This window comes from Sarcophilus harrisii, chromosome 4, assembly GCF_902635505.1.
Source record: "Sarcophilus harrisii chromosome 4, mSarHar1.11, whole genome shotgun sequence".
Lineage (NCBI taxonomy): Eukaryota > Metazoa > Chordata > Mammalia > Dasyuromorphia > Dasyuridae > Sarcophilus > Sarcophilus harrisii.
The window spans coordinates 463494161-463510838 of record NC_045429.1 but is presented as its reverse complement, the minus strand read 5'-3'; the positions used below and the strand labels follow the sequence as shown (position 1 = coordinate 463510838).

General features: G+C 44.4%; 1 protein-coding gene across 17 annotated transcripts in view; it reads left to right on the top strand.

Annotated features, from left to right (window-relative positions):
* Nucleotides 1–16678, top strand: part of PCBP3 (poly(rC) binding protein 3) — a 298571-nt gene that overhangs the window by 160172 nt on the left and 121721 nt on the right. For 16 of the 17 annotated variants that reach the window (XR_004234123.1, XR_004234122.1, XM_031968312.1 and 13 more), the window contains one exon: nt 2719–2816. The exons of the other annotated variant lie outside the window; for it this stretch is intronic. The gene's annotated coding sequence lies outside the window, so the exon portion shown is untranslated. The remainder of the gene's footprint in view (nt 1–2718; nt 2817–16678) is intronic. 17 annotated transcript variants of the gene reach the window in all.

The following is a 16678-nucleotide window of genomic DNA, read 5'->3' as shown; positions in this document are numbered from 1 at the left end:
TTATTGGAACTCAAAGGAAGCCAGAGAGGTTAGTGGTTGGAGTGGATGAGAGAAAACATTCCAGGCATGGGGGAGAGGCAGAGAAAATGTCAGAGGCCAGGGTCATTTGGCTCAAATGCTGCTTACATTCCAATGAGGGAGATAAGAGGTAGACATAAAAAAATGTATGCAGGGCAAATGTAACATGAATAAATGCAGTTGTTGTTCATATTCATACCCGACTCTTCATGACCTCATTTGTGATTTTCTTGGCAGAAATACTATAATAGTTTGCCATTTTACAAATGAGTAAACTGAGGCAAGCAAGGTGAAGTGACTTTTCCAGGGTCACACAGCCAGTAACTCAGCAAGATGAATCTTCCTGACTCCAAGCCCTTACTGTAACCAGTTCACCACTAAACTGTCCTGAAAAAATAAAATAAAATTATTTACAAAGTCTTTAAAAACAACGTAGTTTGAGAGAGAGAACACCACAGTATTGGGGTAGCAGTGGACAGGGGATCAGGTGGTGCCTGAGCTGTGTCCTGCAAAGAAGGGAGAGTCATTGTGAGACAGAGATAAGGAGAGAATACATACCAGTCATGGGGAGCAATCCCTGCAAGGGCATGAGGACAGAAGAGGCAGTGCCATGGACAGAAGAGGTAGCCCATAGACAGAAGAAGTAGCGCCATGGACAGAGGGAGTAGCACTATGGACAGAGGGAGTAGCACCATGGACAGAGGGAGTAGCACCATGGACAGAAGGGGTAGCCCCATGGATAGAGGGAGTAGCACCATGGACAGAGGGGGTAACCCCATGGACAGAAGGGGTAGCCCCATGGAGAGAAAAGGTAGCCCCATGGACAGAGGGAGTAGTACCATGGACAGAGGAAGCAGCCTCATGTACAGAAGAGGTAGCACCATGGACAGAGGGAGTAGCACCATGGACAGAAGAGGTAGCCCCATGGACAGAGGGAGTAGCACCATGGACAGAAGGGGTAGCCCCATGGATAGAGGGAGTAGTACTATGGACAAAAGGGGCAGCCCCATGGACAGAAGAGGTAGCCCCATGGACAGAGGGGGTCGCCCCATGGACAGAAGAGGTAGCACCATGGACAGAGGTAGTAGCACCATGGACAGAAGGGGTAGCCCCATGGACAGAAAGTTTAGTACCACGGACAGAGGTTTGGATTAAAGAGTTGGGAGAAATGTCCCATGGAGGGAGGAAGTGAAGGCATTGCAAAGCAAGCAGAGGAATTTCCATCTGATTCTGAAGGCAATATTGGAATTGATTGAGGAGGGGAGCCATCTGGTTAGAGCTCTACTTGGAGAAAGTCACATTGGCAGCCCTGTGGAGGATGAGTTGAAAGGAGAGAGTTGAGGCAGAGAGAGCAGTTAGAAGGCTATCATGAGTGGTGCTGAAGCCCGAGATAAAGGGGTTCTACCCAATTCTTCCTAAATTCAAGAAATGCAGCAAAGGTAAGATATGGTAGCTGAGTGATCACATGGGATGGCTGGACATGAGGAGCTGGAGATGACAATAAGATTATGACTCTGGAGAGCAAAAGACAGGGCGGGGGGTATTCTACCAAGATGGGGAAGATTAAGAAAGGAATGAGGTTTTCCAGAAAGATGAGTCCTGTTTTTTGGCATATTGAGCACCTGATGTTTCCAGAACAGCCCATTTGAAATTCCTAGTGGGGAGCTGAAGCTCAGGAGAGAGAAGGAACATAGATATGTACATATTTGACTTCTCCACATAGAGATAAATTCCAGGGAGCTGATTATGAGGAAACCATAATCCTGATTTATGGGATGAACTGAAGGACAATCTGGGAAGGGTAGAGTTATTTTGGTTTGGTTGGTTTTGATGATTTTTTTCCTCTTCATCATTTAAAGGAAAAAAAAAACTTTTGGTATAGGAAATGAAGTGGGAGCAGAGAAAGAGGGATATCAATAAAGATCTAATTATTTTTTCCAAGAGATCAGTGTTAACTTTGGAAAGGGCAGAGGCGAGATCAAAATTCAGATTGTAAAAGACAGGAACCTCGCAACAAGCACAATTCCTAGCAAAATAGGCAAATAATAGAGGTGTTTGGGTTCAATTGCCAGCTCATGTCCACAAAGCTATTGAAAGGAAACCACTGGGACTCCAGTAATTAAAAGATTCCACTTCAACATGAATCTGGATAGCACAGATCTCAACGCTGATAGGCACTTACTGAAGTGGAGAGAAAACTACTGAACACATAGATGGGGCTATCCTCCTCTCTCTCCCTCTAAAGCTCCCTTTGAAGTCTGTGGCTGTTTGACATAAACCAAGGGAGAGGAAAGGACCTCAAAAGGGGATTCCTCATTTCAGGTGCCATGATCTGTGTAATGGAAAGAACAGAATCCTGACTCTAGAGACAGAGAGTGAAACTCAGATCTACGTGGGACTGATGATTCCTCCCTATGTGTTAGGGACACATTGATTCCATTCTCCTGGCCAGTGTCCTTTTTTGTGAAATGAAGGGGTTGGATGTGATGTCCTTGCTGGTAGCTCCTAGCTCTTAGCTCTGTGCTACCCATGGTGGATTCTTCATGGCTGTAAATTTGTACTTAACACATACCTGGGAATAGGGAATGCTCAATTTGACATGCCTTACCCCTGGTGAAAAGTGATCATTCCTCAGTGATCTGAGGCAAAAGATACTCTGTGTGTCCATCACATTCTATACTTTTCATCTTTTTCTTTCAGTTTTCCTGCCTCAGCTCATGAAATTTGGCCCTATCATTCGGATGACTAGAGCAGTCTTTCCAGAAGTTTGATCGGGACAAAAAACGATGCCATTTCAGGTAGAATGGATTACCTTCTTGTTTTAGATTTTATGTGTTTCTGTGTCATTTCTATTATTTTTTTCTGGGTCTATCTGAGTGCCACCAAGTTTTTTCTGCTTGTTTTTTCCATTATCTTATCTATTACATATCTTATGTTTAAATATAAATTTGACAAACATCAAAAAAATTGATGAAAAAATAAAGTCATTTCCAATAGCCAAGAGGTCAAAGATTATGAGTAACTAACCCTCAAAGGAAGCTTTGAAAACTACTAACAATCACATATAACATTGGTCTAGGGCACTAATAATCAGAAGATACAAGTCTAAGAATATCTGAAGCTACCCCTCCCATCCTACACCCAGCTAACTGGACAAGCTGACTAAAGATGCAAAACAATCAGCAATAGAGGGAAAGAGGGACCCGCACAGCTATGGTTATTGAGTGATGAATTGGTTTGTCCAGTCTGGAAAGCAATTTGGAGTTATGAACATAAAGTTGCCAAAACTATCTCTGTGCCAAGTATGCCAAATCTATACTCTGTGACTCTAGTTAGGGACCCCAAGAAAATCAGTGACAAAAAGAATGACCCCATATCCACCAAAACTATTTACATCAACACTTTTTTTAAAAGCAGAACATAATGGAGGCAAAGAGTTCTATTAGTTGTGGGACATAACTGTGACAGAATATCATTGTGTTCTAAGAAATTTTTAAGAAGATGATGCATTCGATTTTTTTCTATTGGTCTTATATTCATTTGGAGCTTATGGTGATATATGATTAGAGGGTATTACCCTAACTTTAATTTCTATCAATTTGCTATCCAGTTTTCCCATCAGTTGTTGTTAAATAGGATGTCCTTTCTCCACTGACCAGTTTTTTTCTTGATTCTCCATGACTACTTCCTTGTGGATGCAGCTAGGAGTACAGTGGAGGAAACATCGGGATGTTTCCAGAGATCCAGAAAGTCTGAGTTCTAATCTGGCCTCCGATTCTGAGTAGCTATGTGATGATGGACAACTCACTTAGCCTCTGTCTGTCACAATTTTCTCAACTGTAAAATGAAGATAATGACAGCAGTTACCTCATAGGGTCATTGTGAAGATCAACTGATATACTATCTGTAAAGGTGCTTGACAGAGTTCCTGGCACACTTCCCTCCATAAATGTTGTTCCCCTTGTGGTACCATGAAACACTTGGAAAAATTACTCCGCAAATGATCCAGTGATCTTACTATAAACTCCTCACTATAACTTTTGCCCTCCTTTTCCAGGGTTCTGGGTGATTTCTTCCCCTCTGCCCAGTCACCAAAATAAAATGATATTTGAGATGTTCCCTTATTTGAAACTCAGTTTCTGTAAACAGATCAGGGTAGATGACATGGCCACCGAGGGCTATTCCCATTTTGGATTCATGAGTCAATCGCTGGCTGCTGCCCACCAGCTACAAAATTGGCTGTCAGATTTGGCATCTATGGAGAAGCAATGGCTGCTGTCCCCCTGAGAGAAATATACACTGTCTACCTGGCATAAATAACTATAGCAGTTCAGACAAAGTCCAGGAGTCCCCCAGAAGAACCGTGCAACAGTGAAAGAACACAGGTTCTTCTCCATGTTGGAAGGTGCAGGGCATTGGCGATATGCTTCTTTAGAGATAGGGCCTGACCATCTGAACTGTGATGGGGGATTCGAACTGGCTCAGTTCAGGACTAACCAGCTGCTATTTCTAGCCAAGCCTCCTCCAGTCCGGTTCTTGCATCTTTTGCACTTCTGAACTGGGAGTACCCAGCTACATCCTCCAAACCCAGTTTCAGGGAGGAAGTGGTGTCCTATGGGCCAGACTCCAGTGGGCCAAGCTGCTGACCTCTGATCTTGTTGCAATGACTGTCCTTGGCTTTCTGTTTCTCCCTGAAATATCAGGGAAAACATCTCTTTCTCGAGGATGGATTTCTCATGAGGCCCAATTATGCTGCTAGGCCATCCTGTCTACTATAGACAAAGATGAGAGTGAACAGGTCAGAAAAAAATCCACCCCATTCCAAAGGGATTTTAAGAGAAATGTAAATTATGGGCTGACAGCTTGCTAGGAGAGAGGGGTGAATGGGCACTGCCTAGCTAAGAGAAGGGGCCCCATCCACCCCAGGTGAAGAAAAATGTCATGGGAGAATTAGGGGAAGAATAACTTTTGGCAAAATGATAAGAAATGCCCTTTGAAGGAGTCAGCTTTCTTGGAAGGGTCCTTCACTTCAGAGCTGCAGAATGATGCTGAGGAAGAGACTTTGGTACTGCCATCTTCTGTTGACCCTTACAAACATCCTGCTACCCTCCTACTTTTCTGGGCCTAAAATGTGAAAGGACACAGACTTCTACTCAGCTTTTTTATCATTTACAAGAATTGCATTTTTAAAAATATTTATTGGAAAAAGTTTGTTGGGGGGGAGAGGTTTGGTTTGGTGGGCTTGGGGTATGTGAGTATGGTGGACTTACAGATAGAAAAAGAATGAAATTTTCATTGAGTCTTGGACCCCCAGAGTATTTTATTTCCTTAATGAGATCTCATGCCCAGACTTTTGGAGATGAGCAGAAACAAAATAGCCTCTCTGAAGTCAGTTACCCATGTTGAAAATCTCCTTTCACATCATGTAACAGCATCTGGAGATAAATATACATTTGAACAAAGAACTATCTGTGTCATTGTTTTCTTCATTTTAGTGAAGAAAACTTCTCTGTCATATATTTTTAATCCCATCTGAGAGTGTAGTTAGTTTGTGATGCAACAACAGGCCTGATGACAGTCATCTGGATACAATTTGGTCTTTTCAGGCTTGCAATACTAGTGCCTCACTTTCCCCTTCTCCCCTCCCTTTCCTCCCAGCATCTCTCAGAATCTGTCTTTTTCCCAAAGTTTAATTCAGGCATCTTCTCCTGATTCTCTGATTCTCTCAGCTAAAATTCTGGATTCTTTTTTCAAAATTTCTGAAGAAATCTTTTGTCTAATTCTCCCCTTGCACCGTGAAGTGGTACATCTTTTCTTATACTATTCAAGGTGCATATCGCCACTCCTCCCCACACTCCCTGGGATATAAAACATCAATTCCTTGAGGGTAAGGACTCTGTCTTTATATATGTATATATATATATATATATATACATATATACACAAATATATACATATATATATACAAATATATATACATATAAAAAGACAGAGTCCTTACATATATATATTTTGCCCAGCAAATGGTGTTTTACATGTGGTAGAGTTAATGCTTATTTATTGGATTCAGTGGATTTGGACTGGACCATATTGGATTGAAGTGCAGTAAATTGGAATGGCTTCAACAGATTATTCTGAAATGAATTGAAATGGATTTGTCTGGATCAATATGGACTAGACTAGATTGGACTGAATTAGACTGCCATGAATCATATTGGACTGAAAAGCAAACTGAGTCTCATTGGAATGGACTAAATCAGATTGGACAAGGTTGAAATAGGTTAGAGCAGTTTGAACAGAACTGGAGTTGGGCTAAATTTGACTTATCTGGTCCAGAAGGGACTACATTGACTATTAGCCTGAATCATATTGGACCAGATTGAAAAAATTTTAGACCAGATGAACTGAATTGGATAAAATTAGACCAGACTGAACTGTAGTAGACCAGTTTAGATTGGACTTGATCAGATAGGTCTAGACTGGATCAGGTTAGATGGGATTGGAACAGACTGGACTGGCCTGGATTGAATTGGACTGAGTGGATTAAGCTGAACCACACTAGATTATATTGTAATCATTTGCCTGCTCTTAGCACTCATTAAACTATGATTGATGGATTATTCTTAATTTGGGCTGGGCTTTGCTAATGCCCAGGTCCCCAGAAATGGCAATAACAATGATGAAAAACATGAAAATTTTCCTGTAAGGACTGCTTTAATCGCATCTCAGAATTTTGGCATGTTTTTCACCATTGTCATTGTCTTTCATGTAAGTATTAATTCTCATATAATTTGTTTTTTGATTTACTCATCATTTGGTATTTTATCTACTAGATCTGCTTCAGCTTTTATACTCCCAAAATTGATAACTATTTTATTGAATCATGGTGTGTAAAAGATGTGTTTAGTATTTATACCTTTTTACATTTATCTGAAATTTATCTGTGCTCTAATACATGATCAATTTGTAATAAAAGCTCAATGCAATATTTTAAAAGTATTTTTATTGTTTATCATCCAATTGAGAAGCTACCATAACTCTTTCATCTCTAAATACTTTTTTTAATTCTACTCATTCCTTTTTATTTATCTTTTTGTTACATATGTCTGCTTGTGAAAGAATGTCATTGTAGTCTTCTATTATCATTGCCATACCATCTATATCTTTTTATAACTCCATTTAGTTTTCATTTATTGATTTAGATGGCATGACATTTTGAGAATATAAGTTTAATATTTACATTGTTTTTTTCTTAAATGGTTTATTTAATCAAAATGCAATTTCCTTGTTCATATTGTGAAATTTTGTTTTTGTTTGTTTTTTTCTGTAGTATGATTGCAACTCTTTTTATTTACCTCATGCACATAGTAAATTTTGTTTTACTCTGTGTATATTTTTACTCTTTTTTTACTTTTTAAAATGTGTTTCTCATAAGCAACAGATTGTGAGACTTTTCATTTCATCCAAACTGTCAGTTTTTTATTGGATTATTTCTCATGCAAAGTTACAAGAGCTAGTTTTTCTCCATTCATACCTCTAAGATTTATTATAATTTTTCCCTTTCCTCTTTTAAATAAATCACTATTCTGTCCCTATAATTGGTTTTTCTTTATCTACTTTTATGCAGTCTTATTCTCATAAGCACACTTCCTCTCCTCAAGACCTCCTTCCTGTTTGTCAACTCTTTTGTTAGTTTTAGAATTTTACTCAACATTAATTTCTTGTCTTTCCCATAGCCTTAGTTAATAGTTCAGAATCTTTTCTCTTCCTTTCCAGATTCCTTTGTTAGCTTTTTTTCTTGTGCTTTTATTGAAGAAGTCTTGTTCTTGTCATTAATTCTCTTTTCCTCTGTTTATTCTGTATAAGCATTTTATTTATGATCTACCTACTTCTTTATTATTTTTTTCATCTCTTTCTGTTCCTCATAGAATTAAGGTTTCTGAAGTACCAAGTTTGAGTTTCCTCTTCTAACCACTTTTTGTTAGGCATTTTCAAATCTTGCCCATGGTCTTTTTTTCTATTGTGTCTAATTCTTAGAATTAGAGTTCATGAGGAAAGTGGTGGTTATCCATGCATTGCCCTATGATAGAACCATACTGTGCAACAAATTCTAACTAATTCTATCTTCTGACCTCACCCTGATCATCCTCTTAACCATATGCCACACACTTTCTTCTTTAGTTTCATGACTCCCATCCTTATGGCTGCTAGTCTCTCTGACACCTCCACTTTTCTTTCTCCTGGAGCATGATGGTACCCATAAAAGCCTATCACTTTTTTTTTGAGGAAGTGGTTTCCTTGACTCTATTAGATGAGATAATATTATTAAACATATAGCCTACAATATAGTGGCTACTCTAAATGTTCATTCTTTTTCTTCCTCCTTTCAAATTATATATATATATATATATATATATATATATATATATATATATATAAAACCCCACATGTCTTCCTCCATGTGAAGACCCATCAATAAGACTACAAGCCCTCTCTGGGTTTAAATCTTCTTCCTTAAGTCCTTATTTAAATCTCTTCCTTTGCCCGTTTCTCCCATTCTCCTCAAGTCCCTGTATTTACTAAGAAACTACAAAAAGTTGTATATCCTTCTTTATTTAACCATGAGTGTGACTAAGGTATAACACAAATTTCCCTCTATCCTTTACCTCTTTCTCCTCATTTATTTCACCTCTTCCTTTTATTTTGTTCTTCAAAATATACTTATTCAATCAACGAGGTGTTATATGGTTTAGGCCTGCTCCTTTTTCCCTTTCCTCTGACCCTTTCCTCCTGCTATCTTCTGGATTGATGGATTTTGCTTATCAGGCGATCTAGGGTGCTTTTAGCATTACTGCTTTTTGCTGCTTCTCCTTTTCTTGTCCTTCCATATATCTAGATGGCAACTCTGTTCTCTCTTCCACTTCTTTGGCGAGATCATCACATATTACTCGCAAATCCGAGACTACTGTTTTCAAAGAAATTTGGGCACATGACTTGGATGTTAGTTTTCTCGATAACCCCACGTCCCTCCTACTTGAGACAATTGAGCTAGGCCCAAACAATCAGAAGCCATTTCAGTGGGAACTTCTGAGTAAAAAACTGTGTGTGGTCTAAAATTAAAGGTCAATGGGGAAAGTTTTGTGCTTTTATTGGATAGCTCAGCTCGGTGAGTTCCCATTCTTATTACGCTGTCGTGAGATGTGCCCGCACAGAAACGATGTTGTTGTTTTAGCTCTGAGGAGCCTGGTATTGACTCACACTGAAAGCATGAACCTTGTTGGCAGAGTGCTAAGCAATAAATGCTTGTTGAGTCAACTCTTCCTTCCCTGGAAATCCAGCCAATGTTTATAAACGCTGTCCTCTCAATTGTTACTAAAGCACAAGTGAGCAATGTTGCTGCAAAATGTCATCTCCGAAGAGTTTTCATACGCTACTATTGGGTTTTTAGTTTGTTGATTCAAAATTCCCTTTTACAACGGTCATTTCAAGTGATCCTCCAAAGTGCCCCTAAGGAGGTGCTCTGATGATCCCTATTTTAAAGAGACTGAAGGTGACAAAGGGTTAAGTGGGATTGACACAAAATTCTAAAGTCTGATAGAAAATTTAAAGAAAATTTGTCTGACAGAAGTTAAGGGGCTTGTCCAGTGAATACCTATGTGAGGCTACATTTAAACTGAGGTCCTCCCGACTCCAGCTCCTGGAGTCTGTCCATTAAACCATCTGGGGGTCCCTAAGATGGAAATCAATAAAAATCCTCCTTGGAAGAGGGGGCTTCGGGCGGTGCTTGGCTGTGGCCACGGCATCGATTCCCCCCATCGCCCCTTGGGCTGCCTTCCTTAAAAAAGTGGGGTCTCTTCATTATCCCAAAGGAGTGCAGTGCCTGATCTGTCCACTTGGCGGAGCTATACTTGCCATCGGGCAGGGGTCCTCCAGGGTTATCTCCGTGGCCTCGGTAGGCATCTTCCCCTAAAAACAAACAAAACAACAAGAACCGCATCCCCCCCGGGCCACCAGAGGGCACTAACCCTCAGATGATGTCCCCTCCTGCTGCAGGGGGAAGCTACCTGGCTTCTGCTGCTGCTGCTGCTGCTGCTGGGATGCTCTCAGCACCAGCCGAGGAAATGCAAGGAGGCTCCAGGAGGGCAGAGGCCGCTCCCAGACCCCTCCCTCCCGGCCATTGGCCCCCTCGGCGCCGCCGGACCCCCGGTGCAGCATATTAGCTCATTGAGAGCGAGGGCCGAGTCCCTGAGGCTCAGCACGATACCTGGCAGTAACGGGGGTTAATAAATGCTGATGTTAGCCTGGAAGTGGGCCCAGCCCAGCCCCACGGGGCCTCCCTCTCCCGGGTTATCAGTGATGCAGCTGCTAAGGGAAGGGGAGAGAGAAGATAAAGTTCCATCACTGACATCTCTCAGTCAAGAGAAGGAACCTTCTTTTTGCAGTGAGGGTTTGGTGAGACTGTGTGGGCTCTGGCTCACAGGTCCAATCTATGTAACCATCAGGGCTCGGCGGGGTCAGGGGCTGGGCAGGGTCAGGGGCTCGGCGGGGTCAGGGGCTCGGCAGGGTCAGGGGCTGGGCAGGATCAGGGGCTGTGCAGGGTCAGGGGCTCGATGGGGTCAGGGGCTCGGTGGGGTCAAGGGCTCAGCGGGGTCAGGGGCTGGGCAGGGTCAGGGGCTCGGCGGGGTTCAGGGGCTGGGCAGGGTCAGGGGCTCGGCGGGGTCAGGGGCAGGGCAGGGTCAGGGGCTGGGCAGGGTCAGGGGCTCGGCGGGGTCAGGGGCTGGGCAGGGTCAGGGGCTCGGCAGGGTCAGGGGCTCGGCAGGGTCAGGCTACCGGACTGACAGGACAGAGGCCAAAGCCCCGTTCCGCAGTAATTCTCCCCTGGAAGCAGACCTGTTTATCCTTCATTCTGGAAGAGGGCCACAGCATCAGGGAGATGAGGCTATGACATGAAAGTGAATTGGGCCGGAGGGAGGGAGGCTGGGCAAGGTCGCCCGCCTCACTTTCCCCTCCTGAGGCATCTGGGTCCTGTGGCAGGATATAGATCAGGATGCCTGGAAGAACTGAATTCATGCCTGCCTCAGCTTCCCCATCTGTCAAATGGGGACAGGTGGTGTGAGAGTAAGAGGAAATGATATCCATGAAAAGCACTTAGAGCATTGCCTGACACATAGTAGGTACTACATAAATGCTCTTTAGAAAACAAACGTGTTTTAGAGAACATAAATTCTCCTCCCGTCATTCCAGAATGTACTTCTCCATTTCTGCATCTGAGAATCCTTCCCTTCTTCAGCTTCCACTCAGAGGTCGCCCTCGAAATCTCCTGATCTTCTTGAGTTCCCTTTTCCCAGGGCCCCATTTCCGGGGCCGCTCTCGGCTCCCATCACACTCTCTCTTTCATACAAGGCACAGAGACGCATTTACCTGCCCATTTCCCGGGAGAAGCCACGTCCTTTGAGAGTGGGGACCTCCCTGCTTTACCTCAATATCCCCGGCCCTGAACACAGCGCCTCGTACCATGGCAGCATTCCCAACAATCCTTTGTCTAAATAAAATCGAATTAAATAGAACGCCCGCTCCCTGGGGGGCTGCTCTGAGCGGGCTGAGTTTCAGAGGAGACGGGAAATCTCGAGGTGAGCCTGAGGGAGTAATTAGCCCATCGTTGGGCCAAACAGTATCTGGCCACAGTTGGCGACTGTCCTGCCTCCCCATCCAGAGCATCTGGCACTTATGGGTGCCAGCAATGGCTCCTTGTGTCCCTTTGCTCTGTTTCTTCTCCCTGCGAGGGTACGGTCACTCCCTTCTCTTTGCACGTGATCCTGGGATCCCCAGGTTAGAGCTGAAAGGGACCTCATTTCACAGATGAGGAAAGTGCTCTAGGGTCACTCGGGAGTGGAGGAAGCAGAATGAGGTTCCCAGATCCCCGACTGCTTCCAGATCTGCTGCACCACCAACTCTTGCATCTGCCCAGTAGATTAGGAGCTGCTGGAGGGCGGGGGCCATTTCTCTTGTGTTTTGTAGCCCAGTCCCTGGCCCAGGGCCCGGCCCTGAGGAAGTCCTTGCTAACTGCTTTTGGTCCATCAGTCAGCATTGAAGTCCCCAGCATTGGCTGAGCACTGGAGGGGCAAAGAAAGGCAACCAAACTGAAGCAAATGCCCCTGCCCCCCAGAGCCCACAGGAGAAGAGAAGGGACATGAGGAATGAGTTCAAGGGAGAGCCGGGGTAGAAGGGAGCCGTCTCAGGGCAAAGTCACAGGCACTGAGGGGACCAGCAGAAGATGAGTGGGGTCTCGAGGAGAGCCAAGGCGTCTAAGAGGTGGTTCGAGGCAGCAGCCAGGGCAAAGGCATGGAGACCAGCAGAGGAGGAACCCAGAGTTTGGGAAAGAAACTGGAAAGGAAGGAAAGGGCCAGCTCATGGGGAGCCTGGAAAACCCCAGAGAAGTTGGTATTTGGTACTGGGGAAGGATGACACAGCCAGAGCTGCTCCTCATCAGCTGGGAAGGGAAGGGACTGGGGAAGGGAGAAGGCAGGAAGCTGACTGGAAGGAAGGCTGCTTTAGGAGTCTGGGAGAGAAGCAACAAGGGCTGTCCCAGGGTAAGACAGGACCCCCACGTGAGGGGTCTTGGAGACATCGGATGAGTGTGAGCGAGCAGTCAAGGATGATAACAAGACTGGGGGCCTGAGTGACTGGAACCAATAAAGAGCCATTTTTTTAAAATGACATGACGGGGTACAGCCTCTTGGGGAAAAGTCATCAGCCCCCTCGAGCCCCAAAGTGATGCAGGCATGAAACTGAAACTGCCAGGGAGAACCAGGACGTACTTGGTTGCTCAGGCAGAGAGGGAAGGTCTCCCCAAACCCCTCACCGAGGGCCCTCTGGTGCAGGGCACCTCCATTTCTTGGCTAATATCACCAAGAAGGGCTCGGTCCGTCCTCCTGCTGCGCCCCCGGGCATTAACTGGACGATCCCTGACTCGGCCGGCCTTGGGCACTGCTTAGGCCGTGGATGTCCCATTGGCTAGAAGCACGGAGGTGGGCAGCTCAGATTTGGTGTCACTTCGCCACCGCTGTGTCTCCTACCCCAGGAAGGGGGCAGTTGCTTCTCGCTCACCAAGTGCCAGGGGCAGGTAGTGGCTGGAGAGCTGGCAGGATGGCTGGGGGATGGTGACCTCCAAGGAGGCGGGCTGGCCTCCCAATGTGGCAGGGGATGAAGTGGTCCCTCCAGGGGAGGCCAGCACTTTTCTTTTTTCTTTAAAAGAGGCCATGGGCATCTTTCTGTCGTGGCAATGGTGGGCCCTGTTCTTCATTAATGTTGTAGGAGCTTTTGTTGGGTAAAGAAATGGACTGAACGTGCGATTTTGGATTCCTGGGGAAATATAGATCAGCCCTTTCCCTGCAACTTATACACTCAGAGATTGGTCTGAAAGCCTGCGGGGCGACATCTCTTGCTGGGGTCACACAGCTAAAAGTGCCATGTGCACTGAGAATACCTAGCAAACCTCTTCCTCTCCTGGTGATGAAATACTCATTTTCCCCCGAGCTGCTTTGAGGCGATGGGCCCGGGTTGCCTGCATCCCATATGGTTATTTTTTGTTGGAATACTTTCCATGTCAGCTGTGATTCACTTTCAGACGGACATCGCACAAGCGATCATTGCTTTCAGTGTGTTCTTCCTTTCTGTCTCTAGTTTCAGTCAGTCTCTGACTGTGGCCATCCATGGTCTTCTACTTAGTATGTCCAAGGCAGAAGCCAAGGTGATCATGGGCATGGCCATCATCCGTTGGCTCAGTGGGACCTTTGGATTCAAGCCAAAAGTCTTCAGCCTCTACTCCTTTGACATATGCTAAGAATCTTACTTTCATCAAGTCCAAATGATATTTTGCTATCACTCAAGAAAGATTCTATAAGAAAAAATTATGTGTATTTTTCAGGAGAGTTGTACAGTTTGCTGTCATCCGTGTACATTGAGTTATTAATAAGATACTTTCATCTTTCTCTTGTTAGACTGTGAAATGCCACATATAATTCTGTATAGAAAGGATAATAATAGATTTAAAGATAGGCAGAACCAAAATGAACTTAAAATGGCTCCTTAAAAATGCCATATTTTGCATGAATTCTTTCTGACCCCAGTGGGGAAGGGGTCTGTTTTAAATAGCAGTTTTCTAATTAAACATCAAATATTCTAGAGTTCTCACTATATTTTAAGTATGTGAATAAGTCATGAGTGTGGGACTGAGTCAAAGGCTTTGTGATAGTGAAGGCAGTGTGGGTGTTATGGTGCTTGGTTTGTTTAATCATTACTGAATAGGAAACAAGTTGCTTTTTATACTTGGCTCACCCTTTTTTCTTAGCAGCTCATATATTATTTTATTTTCTTAACTATGTTTATAAAGTTTTTTTTAATTTTAACCTTCTCATGCATTATAATAAAGTACATAAACACAAGTTGGAAGGCTCCTTGGTGTTGTTTTTGGTGATAAATCTGTGATGTCCCTTGTAAAAGAAGAAGAAATAAATTAAATCTGAGAGGAAGCTGTAAAGATGCTTTGCTGGTAATTTTTGAAGCATTCGAGCCAATGATGATGTATCTCGTTTGTCCCTGAGATACAGAAATGCAGAATTTCAATCCGTTGCCTACCTCCTCAACATGACATGTCACTCATTGTATTAGTGGTACAAGAGCTTTGGGGGATCTCTTTGGATCCAACTTGCATTTTTATCATGCTGTTCCTCTGACCACATAAGCCACTTGAAATCTTGGAATGCTCCTTCTTTTGGAGTTTTCTCTCAACTCTCTCTCTCTCTCTCTCTCTCTCTCTCTCTCTCTCTCTCTCTCTCTCTTTTTTTTAAACTTTGCAAGCCTCTGGAGTCAAGTTGGAAAGGCCAAAACCATCTGCTTCCTATGACACCCAGACTCTTTTCCTGGTCTGCTTTTGTTCGCCAGATTCAGTTCTCCTGGTTGGTTTTTGTTGTCTCTAATTGACCAAAAGGACTTTCCAGTTTTTACAGTGTGCACCAGCCAGAAGCTGGTGGTTTCTTCCAGGGCCTCCTGAGCACTCATAAGTTGCTTCTGCCAGGGTGACCTTCAGCATCTGCCTCTGTGAATGGCCCTCACTGGGGCCAGCAAGGCCCAGACTCTTTGACTTTTTCTTTTAGAATAAGAAAAGTTTGTGCGTTCATGTCACCAAATCCAAAGGGAGCTTCTTGGAATTCCAGTCTAAAGATGTCCGTCTCCTTTTCCAAACTATTTGAGATAAATTCGTTAATTTTCCCAATTGGTTTCATAATTAGTTTCAATTTTTGAAGTTTATCTTAACTGAACATTTTAGGGGTCTCTAGTTCCTCACTTTTCTTCTTCAGATTTCAGTAGACGCTTGGACTCATCTCTATTTTCAGCAACTCCCGCCTTAGGGATGAAGTGATAGCCTATGATTGGCGGCACTGATCGGTGGGGCGTCCTTGCACGACTTGGAGGGGTTGGCAAGTGTGAAGGCCTTGCTGATGGCAGATAGGATGCTGTGGGGGGGACATACCGAGAGCAGTCGTGTCACCGGCTCATTTTGTGAATCCTTAGTCTGCCGGGTTTAGTGGTTGGTGCCACATGCATGGAAGTGTTCCTAATAGTTAAGCTTGGTCATTGGATGACAGGGTCATAGATCTGAGTCATCAAGGCCCCAGGCAGTCTTCTAATCCAACCTCCCTTTTTACAGATGAGGAAACTGAGGCCCACAAGAATGAAATGACTCACACACATCGAGATCGAGATTTGGACTTAAGTTTTCAGATTGCGGGACATTGTTTTGTTCTGGTTCATCTTACTGCCCTGGAGTGTCCCTGTCATCCAGGTCAAACTGATTATTGCTTTAAGGGGGATCCCCCATCTCTTTGGCCCTTAGGAACAGTGTGTGCCACTGGTGGATATTGACCCAGTTGCCAGAGCCCAAGTTTCCAGCACTTCGGGTTCCTTGCCAGGCCCTTCTGGAAACTGTCGCAGACTCGGGCCATGGGGCATCCCCCAGCCTGGCAGGCATTGCCCTTCTTTGCCACGCTGCTCCCCTTCCCCAGCCCTATCAGTCCCACACAACTCTTTGGAAAGAGTCGTTATTACAGAGATCTTGTTTCCATCTTATTCAGGGGAATCAGATAAGGTTTTCCTCAGACAAGGAGATGCTGCTATTGTTGTTATTTTAATTATTACCTTCTTTATCTACCACAGATGCAGCCTTGTCATTCCTTTCCACTTACTGACCCCAAACAAAATCCTCCATGATATTCCCCAGAACTGAACAAAGTGGAGAACAGCCGAGGGCCAGAGGCTGGGAATGTGTTTTTAGAAAATCTGCTCAGATCTAACCAAACAGTCCCAGACATTCCCGAAGGCCTCCCTACCATCACCTGCCAGCCCAGCTCATCTCCACGGGAGCTTCAGAAAAGTCGGGGGGGGGGGGCAACAGTCGCTCTAGGTTCTCAGAGGGGAGAGGGCCTGGGCCAGGCCGGCGAAGTGTCACTAGGCAGGGAGGAGGGTCCCTGGAAGGACTTGAAAGCCGCTTTAGAGAAGGTCTCCATCTCCAGGGCTCCATTTAGTCAGGTAATAGGGTTAAGATTCCGGGCCTGTACCCCAGCCTGCGGCTTATTGGCAGAACAAGCCTTCATCCTCTTTG